Here is a 12,914-nt window from a genome sequence, read left to right as displayed (position 1 = left end):
CTTCCTTTATGGAATCTTTTGTCTCAAAATTTGGTGCACTTTTTCACATTTTGAGCCACACTCCTTCATCAATGCTGCACCCCCTTTATGCAATCAAATGGGGTCTCCTAATGGGGGAAACTCTCCTGTTCTCATACCAGGGCTGGGCTATGATCCCCATCTCCATCTCCTCTCTTGCATGTCAGTTTACCATGGCAAGGTCACTTCTCGATGCCTGCTCAGGTGGATGCACTTCGCCTGAGTTTTCAGGTATTTCATTGCATGCCGGCTACCACATGTGTAGATTAAGTGCACCTCCTGACAAACTCTTCCGTGCTGTCTGCACAATCAGCTCTAGTATATCAAAGTGCACACTTGGTTCTGTAACATTAAGGTAAACATAACTATACTGTTCCAAAGTGTCTGCACACTTGGCTCTGCTGTATCAATGCGCCTGTCCACAAAATCGACCCTGCTATTCCAAGGTGCTGTCCCATATTTAAAGCTCCACTTTTCCACATGCAGTCTAGCTTATTCAGATCCACTTAATCTTACCTGCTATATCTCAGCTTTCTGGTGCACAGTATAGTAAATTTGTTGTGTCCTGTCATAACTGCTTTTGTTGAAACCCTTTTTAGAAAAGTGTCATGGCCAGTACAAAGGGCAAAAACATCCAGCTCCTTCCAATCCTTATGTTTCGCATCTGCATCGGCTCGGCAGGGCTTCATCAACTTCTCCTATGGCCGCTGCCCTCTGCTGTGCTCCACATCAAGTTTTGCAAGTGGCCCAGCGTGCTCCCATGTGACCATCGTTTTAGGCCATTATAAGGCTCAACATGACACACACAGTCTTAGTATTAAGACTCTTGTTCTGTTTGTTTGACTGTGCACCACTACCTACTTCCCTGAGTCCTGTCTGCCTGCGGTCTCCGGTGCTTTAAGCCCTTACTCTATATCTGCTTCCCTGTGTCCTGTCTGCCTGCTGCCTCCCGTCCTTTAAGCTCTTGCTACATAACTGCTTCACTGTGTCATATCTGCTGTGGTCACCGATGCTTCAAGTCCTTGCTCCATAAATGCTTCCCTGTGTCCTGTCTGCCTGCTGCCTCCCATTCTTTAAGCTCTTGCTCCATAGCTGCTTCCCTGTGTCCTGTCTGCCTGCGGTCTCTGGTGCTTCAAGTCCTTGCTCCATAAATGCTTCCCTGTGTCCTGTCTGCCTGCGGTCTCCAGTGCTTCAAGTCCTTGCTCCATACCTGCTTACCTGTGTCCTGTCTGCCTGCGGTCTCCAGTGCTTCAAATCCTTGCTCCATACCTGCTTCCCTGTGTCCTGTCTGCCTGTGGTCTCTGGTGCTTCAAGTCCTTGCTCCATACCTGCTTCCCTGTGTCCTGTCTGCCTGTGGTCTCTGGTGCTTCAAATCCTTGCTCCATAAATGCTTCCCTGTGTCCTGTCTGCCTGCTGCCTCCCGTCCTTTAAGCTCTTGCTCCATAACTGCTTCACTGTGTCATATCTGCTGCGGTCTCCGGTGCTTCAAGTCCTTGCTCCATACCTGCTTCCCTGTGTCCTGTCTGCCTGTGGTCTCTGGTGCTTCAAGTCCTTGCTCCATACCTGCTTCCCTGTGTCCTGTCTGCCTGTGGTCTCTGGTGCTTCAAGTCCTTGCTCCATAAATGCTTCCCTGTGTCCTGTCTGCCTGTGGCCTCCAGTCTTTTAAGCCATTGCTCCATACCTGCTTCACTGTGTCCTTTTTAAGCCCAGCCTCCAACACTTTTTTAAAAAGAGCTTAGAGGTGGCATGGGAACCGATTTATTCCTTATATTAAACCATAAATTACAAAAAAAATGATCTTTCCTTTTCAATATTTTTTTTTATTTAATTTGTTAAACATCATTTTTTTGAAGATTAATCTCATAGTCAGGCTCTAATTTATTTCATTTTACAATATTTAACATTAAAATTTCAAAACCAAGAAATAAAAGTGGTGGAATGATGGAAATTCCAAGATGGGGACGTTACTGGTCTGCAAATGATGACAAAAAGGAAACAAAATTTTCAAGACATCTGGATTTATTCTGTCCGGAGGATGAGGCCCATGCACTTATAGCCTTGGCTGGCATCACTGAGATTATTAATGGTTATCTACTGGATGGAGACAAGTCTGAAGACACTGCAGCCATGGCGGCACATTTAGGCCATGCAGGCGGCTCACAGTAGCATGAGTAACATACTGCCTGGAGTGGTCTTGTTGAAAAATGGCTCCTGGGACACTTTGGAGAAATGGCCGCACCACTGGTTCCATCACCAAATCAATGTGACGCAGAAATTGTTATTGTACCTGGAATGAAGACTATCGCACATTCTAACTGCTATACAAAAGTGCTTGTCTCCCTACACGACTCTACTGTTCCACGTTGCTGTCTGCACAGTTGTCTATGCTGCATCAAGGTGTATCTTTGCAAACACAGAGACTCTGATTCTTTATTACCTTTGCGCCTGTTTTTTTTTTGTATAATTTTGTGCCTTTTTTTTTGCACTCAAATCATTATTTTATTTGCTCCTTTTTTAAGTCTATGTGCTTGCTGCCTGTTTTTTTTTTGTTTTCTGGTTAGTGAGCAGAATTTAATGATTCCAGATTTTTTCAGCTGATTAATCAATAGCGAATTGTTAAAAGTCCCAAAATTTGGAGCAACTTTACTCCAGCCACCCCCTGGTGTAGTTTCATGCTTGTTTATCAAAAATTGTATTGCAACTTTTTTCCTCAAATACTGTAGTCTAAAAAAAAAATGGATAATTACAGAAAAGAAGCCCTTTTTTTTACTTTGCGCCGAATTCAAGAACCGAGTGCGACATTTTGATGAATTTGGCGCAATAAATATCAGCGAATATCAAGACAAAAAAAAGAAAAGTGACTTAAAAAATAAAACGCAAATAATGAATCGGGGCCATCGTTTTATTTATTAATTTTACAGTTTAAGGCCTCATTCAGACGTCCAATTTTCTCACGTACGAGAAAAAAAAGGATCCATTATTTTGATCAGACTTTGATCAGAGTTCGGTCTGAGTATCATCAGTTTCTGCTGTCCATATAAAAAAAAAAGTTTCTCCGCCGTATCCTTTCTGACGGTCTGGGAAAATCCGAACGCACTGTGGTCCGATTTTTTCACTCACCCATAGACTTGCATTGCCGATTTTTAATTCGACCCCAGATCAAAATCATACATGCCTCTGTGATTTTCTGCGGAACGCTCTGTCCGCGAAATGTCATGGCCATATGAACGGCACCATAGACCATCAGAGGTACGGCTGCTATCCTGAGAACCACAGATAACACTCACAAGAAAATCAGATTTCTGAAAGAGTCCTTAGTGTGATTAAAAAGAAAATCACCTTTCTATATTTTTAATAACACTTAAATAAAAAAAATGTGAAATTTACTTAGTTTCTGTAAGGAGTTTGGATTTTGGATTTGGATAGTTGTGATTTTAAAAACTTCTTTTATGTAATTTCTATTAGTTTTGTTTTCCTTTTTCATAATTTTTTACATAAAATGGTAACTTTTGTTTTCCTAAAGATCAGATAAATCTTATGGCGTGCAATATATGCATATCACACCCCAGTTGTCCCATAGGATTCCATAGGATTTTTTTGGCGGTCATTATTAATATCATCTCTATGTCTTAAGAAGAATCAATTATAGGTTTCACCCCCTGCTTAAAGGGGTCGGTGTTGTCCGGTCAGAATATATTGATGACCTTTCTTTAGGATAAACCTTGAAAGCTTTAAAATTAACTAGTCAACCCCTCAGACTCATTTACTCTTATGGAACATCCCAATGTTTCCATAATTCCGCATCGCACTGATAAAATTGTTCCCAATTTTTTGTCTTAATCACCTAGTTTCTCAGTAGTCCGCATCTCTCCTGACCGTCCATTGATTATGATGGACTGAGATGAACCTTGATTTATACTGGGACACCTCTGAGACCTAAATTGCCCTTGGACAATAACATTTCGAATATCGTTGACCTTTGATGAAATGGTCTTTGGTTTGGAATCACTGACATGTCTACTCTTATCTTTCATCATGGTTAAGTTTGAGCTGCCCAATCGTAAACTTTGAGGAAGCGAATATGTCCTAACTGATGACAAATTAACCAATACATTGTCCTGCGTCAAATTAATATCTTCATGAAGTTTTGGAAGTTTGTTCTCCCTTATTTTGAACTTCTTCAATGGATTGCTCTTGGTGGGACATTGAGGTAGGTCGGTAACGTTGTGATGTGAGGGCTTGCACTCATTCAGGTAAACACTTTCCGTCATTGTTGTGATTTTTTTCAATTGTGCCTCTTTTACTTTGGCTGGAAGGTCTAATGGAGCCAATTTTAATGGTCGCTTTGGTTGGAAATGGTCAATATTTTGGGAATCGGCTGATGAATGTTTTAACGAATTGAGATTGTTACAAAAACTCCCAACAGTAATCAGCTCATTTTTGATTGCAGCAATTTCTTGACTTGAGTTCACTATTTTGTTCTTTGGTAACCTTCTCTCTTTTTTTAGAGTACGTTTTAGTGAGCCGATCCTGGTATTTTTGGCCAAGGTTGGATAATTGTCGATGACCGGGATTTTTTCATTCTTTCCATCACTAGGCTCTAGGCTTTCCATATTCGGTGACAGCTTTAAGAGAAGAAAATATTATCAAAGTACTGACAAAATACCATAAAAAGATAGGTAGATAGATAGATAGATAGATAGATCAATAGAAAGATAGCGGGGAGATTCACACTCTCATTTAGGCATTAGGTAACGTTCACACAGGCAATTCGGGTCTAAACGTGCAGTTTTATTGCTTTCATAAAAATCCAAGAGATACAAAACCAAAAACAGCCTCTTCTGGGCACAAAGTATCACAGCTAATAAACAGTTCATTCAGCAGGCACACATGTCCGTATGGACTCAACTGAACAGATTATAGTCCTCTCCATCTCAGTTTCTGCTGAGACTGCCAACATTAGGGTCCTTTTTTGTCCTCCCAGACACAATAAGGTGATATATACAGTCTGTTTTCCAGGACCAAACTTTATTCAAATAAGAGGCACAATCCCAAAAGTCTCGGTATCACCTTCAGCCTGAGCTCCAGCAGCTTCCAGCATCAAACAGAAGTATTCCACTCCATGCACAGTTCACACTGAACAGGCTGCAGCTTCCACATGGATCTCTGCAGCTCCAACACACAGACTGCTCAGCTTTCCTAGCTGACCTGTGCAGTCTGTATTCAGAGAGAGACTTCGGCTTGTCTCTCTCCGAGCTACAGCTCACATGTTGGCTGGTCTCTCGCAGGCTTCTACACAGTCCATTTTGCTCATCATTCAGCAGACTGACGCAAGGTGAACACATTTCCTGGTTCTTAGTCAAAGCTAGTCAGGTGCACCTAATCAAGATCTGCAGTGCTAGGATTTAACCCAGTCCTACATGGCTTTTCTACAATAGATAGATAGATAGCCACCTGAGATACCAGAGGGAGACACAAAAATTCCTTGTGATGATAGAACAGAGATGCACATGAGATACACTAGTACTACATTGGGAAAACACCAAAAGTGCACAGGGGATGCACGACAGAGACAGTACACCAAGGATATTCTAGGACTACATCAGCGATACACCTGTATACACCTGGGATACTCAGGAAAACATGAGGAGACTCCACAGAGACACCAGGGATACTCTGAGAAAACATCAGGGATACAGCTGTGGTACACATGGAATACTCCAGAGGCCCCCAGAAATATACTGGGGATACACCAGAGATAATTAACACAGCAAAAAAGGGGCAGCAGTATTTACCTGCTCAGGTCACAGAACTATTGCACTAAACCCATATAATAAAGATGGCAGCAACACAGGTGCACAATACTCACAACCTGCCATTTCATGAAGGAGGCGATTGCTTAGAATTAAAATTACCTTGTTGGCCTTGTAAACTTGGGTGTCTGTCCTCATGGGGTGCACTTATATAATGCTGGCCAGCTGCCTAATTTAATAGTATGGACGTCATTAATAAGCTGTAAGCTGGATACTGTGCACTACCTGTGTATGACCAGCGCCCTATACAAGCCTTTGTTTGCTATTTTAATACTAGGCAATCGCCCCTTCCATGAATTGGTAGGTTGTGAGTGATTGTCTCATCGGTATTTTGCACCTTTGTTGCCGCCATCTTTATTATATGGGTTTAGTGCAAGAGTTCTGAGACCTGGACTGGTAAACACTGCTGCCCCTTTTTTGTCATGTTAATTCTTGAATTTTTGGGGGAATTTTCATTCCTCTTTTTGCAGCTTTGCTTATAATTTTTATACACCAAAGATACTCCAGTCATACACTATGGATACCTCTGTAAATCACTGAGTACACGCCAGAGGAACACGGGAATAACACAAGTGCTACAGCAGGGAAACAGCGGAGATACAGCAGAGATACACTAGGGATACACCTGGGAAACAGCAGAGATACAGCAGAGATACACTAGGGAAACAGCAGAGATACACTAGGGATACACCTGGGAAACAGCAGAGATACAGCAGAGATACACTAGGGATACACCTGGGAAACAGCAGAGATACAGCAGAGATACACTAGGGAAACAGCAGAGATACACTAGGGATACAGCAGGAAAACAGCAGAGATACACTAGGGATACAGAAGAGATACACTAGGGATACACCTGGGAAACAGCAGAGATACACTAGGGATACAGAAGAGATACACTAGGGATACACCTGGGAAACAGCAGAGATACACTAGGGATACAGAAGAGATACACTAGGGATACACCTGGGAAACAGCAGAGATACAGCAGAGATACACTAGGGAAACAGCAGAGATACACGAGGGATACACCTGGGAAACAGCAGAGATACAGCAGAGATACACTAGGGAAACAGCAGAGATACACTAGGGATACAGAAGGAAAACAGCAGAGATACACTAGGGATACAGAAGAGATACACTAGGGATACACCTGGAAAACAGCAGAGATACAGCAGAGCTACACTAGGGAAACAGCAGAGATACACTAGGGATACAGAAGGAAAACAGCAGAGATACACTAGGGATACAGAAGAGATACACTAGGGATACACCTGGAAACAACAGAGATACAGCAGAGATACACTAGGGAAACAGCAGAGATACACTAGCGATACACCTGGAAAACAGCAGAGATACAGCAGAGATACACTAGGGAAACAGCAGAGATACACTAGGGATTCAGAAGGAAAACAGCAGAGATACACTAGGGATACAGAAGAGATACACTAGGGATACACCTGGGAAACAGCAGAGATACACTAGGGATATATGGCGCCCCTGAAGGTTCAGTCGTCACAGAGGTACTGCATCTCACCCAGAGGTGTGGTATCCCACTCTCAGGTAAGGAGGGAGTACTGCCCAGGACCCAACCACCTGCCTCCAACACTACACCCTTCCAGACCAGCAGGCAGGGCAAGATGCATGGCTTATGCTGAGCTCTGTCCCTGGTTGGAAGTGGGGGGGAACTGAGAGAGGGGGAACCATGTAGTGGGTGTGGGTGGAGGAAGCAGTACAGGGCAGCACTTTAGTAGGAGTATAAAAAGGGGAACCATCTTGAGGGAGATAGATCAGTCTGCGAGGAGAAAGAGTGGGAGCAGGGGCTCTGTAGGAGCTCTGCTCAGAAGAGAGGAAAGAGAAGCGTTATGTACTCCTGAAACGCCTGGGAGTTTGCTGAACCCCTGCCTTGGTAAACACAGGACGGCGTGGGAGGTTACTCTAGTACTGGTAACCTGGAGTCCAACAACTGTGAGTAAATCTGAAGACTGCACCCCACTGTATCCTAGAATTATTAATTGCACCATCACCTGCATTACACTGCACAGCAACATCAACCTCATCAAATCATCCCTACACCGCCCTGGAGCTAAGCTCTGCCTGTGGAAAGCAGAACCAACTCTGCTGCATCATCATCAGCCCCAGAGGATCTGCCCCACAGCGGCGGCCCCATATAGCCGCATACCACAGGTGACGAATATTATCTATAAAAACTATAATCCCCTTTTCACTTTATTCCCCTTTTAGTGACCGCCCTGGGTCACGGACCGGGTCACTGTCACTGTGACATCCCCCAGCATCGACCGGCCCGGCACCGAGTACCCCACGGCCCAGGGGGCGCGTCAGATACAGCAGGAAAACAGCAGAGATACACTAGGGATACACAAGGGATACATCAGAGATACACTAGGGATACAGCAGGGAAACAGCAGAGATACCCTAGGGATACACAAGGGATACATCAGAGATACACTAGGGATACAGCAGAGATACACTAGGGATACACAAGGGATACATCAGAGATAAACTAGGGATACAACAGAGAAACAGCAGAGATACACTAGGGATACAGCAGAGATACACTAGGGATACAGCAGGGAAACAGCAGAGATACACTAGGGATACAGCAGGGAAACAGCAGAGATACACTAGGGATACAGCAGGGATACATCAGAGATACACTAAGGATACAGCATGAAAACAGCAGAGATACACTAGGGATACAGCAGGGATTCATCAGAGATACACTAGGGATACAGCAGAGATACACTAGGGATACAGCAGGGAAACATCAGAGATACACTAGGGATACAGCAGGGAAACAGCAGAGATACACTAGGGATACAGCAGGGAAACAGCAGAGATACACTAGGGATACAGCAGGAAAAAAGCAGAGATACACTAGGGATACAGCAGGGATACATCAGAGATACACTAGGGATACAGCAGGGAAACAGCAGAGATACACTAGGGATACACAAGGGATGCATCAGAGATACACTAGGGATACAGCAGGAAAACAGCAGAGATACACTAGGGATACAGCAGGGATACATCAGAGATACACAAGGGATACATCAGAGATACACTAGGGATACAGCAGGGAAACAGCAGAGATACACTAGGGATACAGCAGGGAAACAGCAGAGATACACTAGGGATGCACAAGGGATACATCAGAGATACACTAGGGATACAGCAGGGAAACAGCAGAGATACACTAGGGATGCACAAGGGATACATCAGAGATACACTAGGGATGCAGCAGGAAAACAGCAGACATACACTAGGGATACACAAGGGATACATCAGAGATACACTAGGGATACAGCAGAGATACACTAGGGATACAGCAGGGAAACAGAGATACACTAGGGATACAGCAGGGAAACAGCAGAGATACACTAGGGATACACAAGGGATACATCAGAGATACACTAGGGATACAGCAGAGATACACTAGGGATACAGCAGGGAAACAGCAGAGATATACTAGGGATACAGCAGAGATACACTAGGGATACACAAGGGATGCATCAGAGATACACTAGGGATACAGCAGGGAAACAGCAGAGATACACTAGGGATACACAAGGGATACAGAAGAGATACAGCAGAGATACAGCAGAGAGACACTAGGGATAAAGCAGAAATACAGCAGAGATAAACTATAAATAAAGCAGGGATACATTAGGAACACAGCAGAGAAACACTGGGGATACACAAGGGATACAACAGAGATACACGAGGGACACATCAGGGATATAGCAGATATAGCCTGGAGATACTGTAGACATATTTGGAGGATATAAAGGAAAGACACCAGTGATACAACAGAAGTATACCGGAGATACACCAAGGATATACTGGGAACACAGAGATATACTGGGGTTACACCAAATGTGAGACAGAAGAGCAGCGGAGACGCCATGACCACTCACAGGATGAGCTGCTGTGTCTCTGGTCGTCCTCCTGGAGGATTTCAAGTGCGTCGGGTAAATGGTTATCAGTGATTTGGGCTCATCTTGCTGCTCAGTGTAAGACTCTTCTGTTCCTTGTGAGGATGGAGCACAGGACAGAGTCTCCTCTCTGAGGCAGATTAAGGAGCCACAGATTAAGGTCAGAATTAGAAGTATTTATGGTTCGACTTAGTGAAAGGAAAGACGATACAAATCTAAGTGACAACTCGATGACATAAGGGCAACAATGAGCCGATCACCTTGGACGGAAGTGTGTAATCCTGTAATCTACCTAACTATGGATTAAAGAAGAATTTTACTGTTTTTTACCACTTGATCTTACAGATGTGGCCTCTGATCATATAGATGGGGCCTCTGATCATACTGATGTGGCCTCTGATCATACAGATGTGGCCTCTGATCATACAGATGTGGCCTCTGATCATACTGATGTGGCCTCTAATCATACACATGTGGCCTCTGATAATACACATGTGGTCTCTGATCATACAGATGTGGCCTCTGATCGTACAGATGTGGCCTCTGATCATACAGATGTGTCCTCTGATCATACTGATGTGGCCTCTGATCATACAGATATGGCCTCTGATCATACTGATGTGGGCTCTGATTATACAGATGTGGCCTCTGATCATATAGATGTGGCCTCTGATAATACTCATGTGGCCTCTGATCATACACATGTGGCCTCTGATCATACAGATGTGGCCTCTGATCATAAACATGTGGCCTCTGATAATACAGATGTGGCCTCTGATCATACACATGTGGCCTCTGATAATACTCATGTGGCCTCTGATCATACACATGTGGCCTCTGATCATACAGATGTGGCCTCTGATCATACACATGTGGACTCTGATAATACACATGTGGCTTCTAATCATACTCATGTGGCTTCTCATCATACACATGTGGCCTGTGATCATACTCATGTGACCTCTGATCATACTGATGTGGCCTCTGATCATTCTCATGTGGCCTCTGATGATACTCATGTGGCCTCTGATCATACAGATGTGGCATCTGATGATACACATGTGGCCTCTGATCATACATATGTGGCCTCTGATCATACATATGTGGCCTCTGATAATACTCATGTGGCCTTTGATCATACAGATGAGGCCTCTAATCATACTCATGTGGCCTCTGATCATACTGATGTGGCCTCTGATCATACAGATGTGGCCTCTGATCATACACATGTGGCCTCTGATCATACACATATGGCCTCTGATCATACAGATATGGCCTCTGATCAAACAGATGTGGCCTCTGATCATACAGATGTGGCCTCTGATCATACAGATGTGGCCTCTGATCTTACTCTTGTGACCTCTGATCATACAGATGTGGCCTCTGATCATACTCATGTGACCTCTGATCATACTGATGTGGCCTCTGATGTGGCCTCTGATCATACACATGTGGCCTCTGATCATACAGATGAGGCCTCTGATCATACAGATGTGGCCTCCAATCATACACATGCGGACACTGATCATACACATGTGGCCTCCAAACATACACATGTGGCCTCCGATCATACAAATGTGGCCTCCGATCATACAGATGTGGCCTCCGATCATACTGATGTGGCCTCCTATCATACAGATGTGGCCTATCATACAGATGTGGCCTCTGATCATACTCATGTGGCCTCTGATCATACTCATGTGGCCTCTGATCATACACATGTGGTCTCCAATCATACACATGTGGCCTCTGATCATACTGATATGGCCTCTGATCATACACATGTGGCCTCTGATCATACTGATATGGCCTCTGATCATACTCATGTGGCTCTGATCATACTCATGTGGCCTCTGATCATACACATGTGGCCTCTGATCATACTCATGTGGCCTCTGATCATACTCATGTGGCCTCTGATCATACAGATGAGGCCTCTGATCATACAGATGTGGCCTCCAATCATACACATGCGGACACTGATCATACACATGTGGCCTCCAAACATACACATGTGGCCTCCGATCATACAAATGTGGCCTCCGATCATACAGATGTGGCCTCCGATCATACTGATGTGGCCTCCTATCATACAGATGTGGCCTATCATACAGATGTGGCCTCTGATCATACTCATGTGGCCTCTGATCATACTCATGTGGCCTCTGATCATACACATGTGGTCTCCAATCATACACATGTGGCCTCTGATCATACTGATATGGCCTCTGATCATACACATGTGGCCTCTGATCATACTGATATGGCCTCTGATCATACTCATGTGGCCTCTGATCATACTCATGTGGCCTCTGATCATACACATGTGGCCTCTGATCATACTCATGTGGCCTCTGATCATACTCATGTGGCCTCTGATCATACTCATGTGGCCTCTGATCATACACATGTGGTCTCCGATCATACACATGTGGCCTCTGATCATACTGATATGGCCTCTTATCATACTGATGTGGCCTCTGATCATACACATGTGGCCTCTGATTATACACATGTGGCCTCTGATCATACACATGTGGCTTCTGATCCTACAGATGTGGCCTCTGATCATACTGATGTGGCCTCTGATCATACTCATGTGGCCTCTTATCATACTGATGTGGCCTGTGATCATACACATGTGGCCTCTGATCATACTCATGTGGCCTCTGATCATACTGATGTGGCCTCTGATCATACTGATGTGGCCTCTGATCATACTGTCGTGGCCTCTGATCATACTGATGTGGCCTCTGATCATACACATGTGGTCTCCGATCATACACATGTGGCCTCTGATCATACTGATATGGCCTCTGATCATTCTGATGTGGCCGCTGATCATACAGATGTGGCCTCTGATCATACTCATGTGGCCTCTGATCATACTGATGTGGCCTCTGATCATACACATGTGGCCTCTGATCATACTCATGTGGCCTCTGATCATACTGATGTGGCATCTGATCATACTGATGTGGCCTCTGATCATACAGATGTAGCCTCTGATCATACAGATGAGGCCTCTGATCATTCTGATGTGGCCTCTGATCATACTCATGTGGCCTCTGATCATACTGATGTGGCCTCTGATCATACTGATGTGGTCTCTGATCATACAGATTTG

Source organism: Phyllobates terribilis, unplaced genomic scaffold (assembly GCF_046119375.1).
Source record: "Phyllobates terribilis strain yellow unplaced genomic scaffold, ASM4611937v1 Scaffold_4__5_contigs__length_816908805, whole genome shotgun sequence".
Taxonomy (NCBI): Eukaryota; Metazoa; Chordata; class Amphibia; order Anura; family Dendrobatidae; genus Phyllobates; species Phyllobates terribilis.
The sequence above is the reverse complement of the archived record's forward strand: the minus strand, read 5'-3'. Positions refer to the sequence as shown.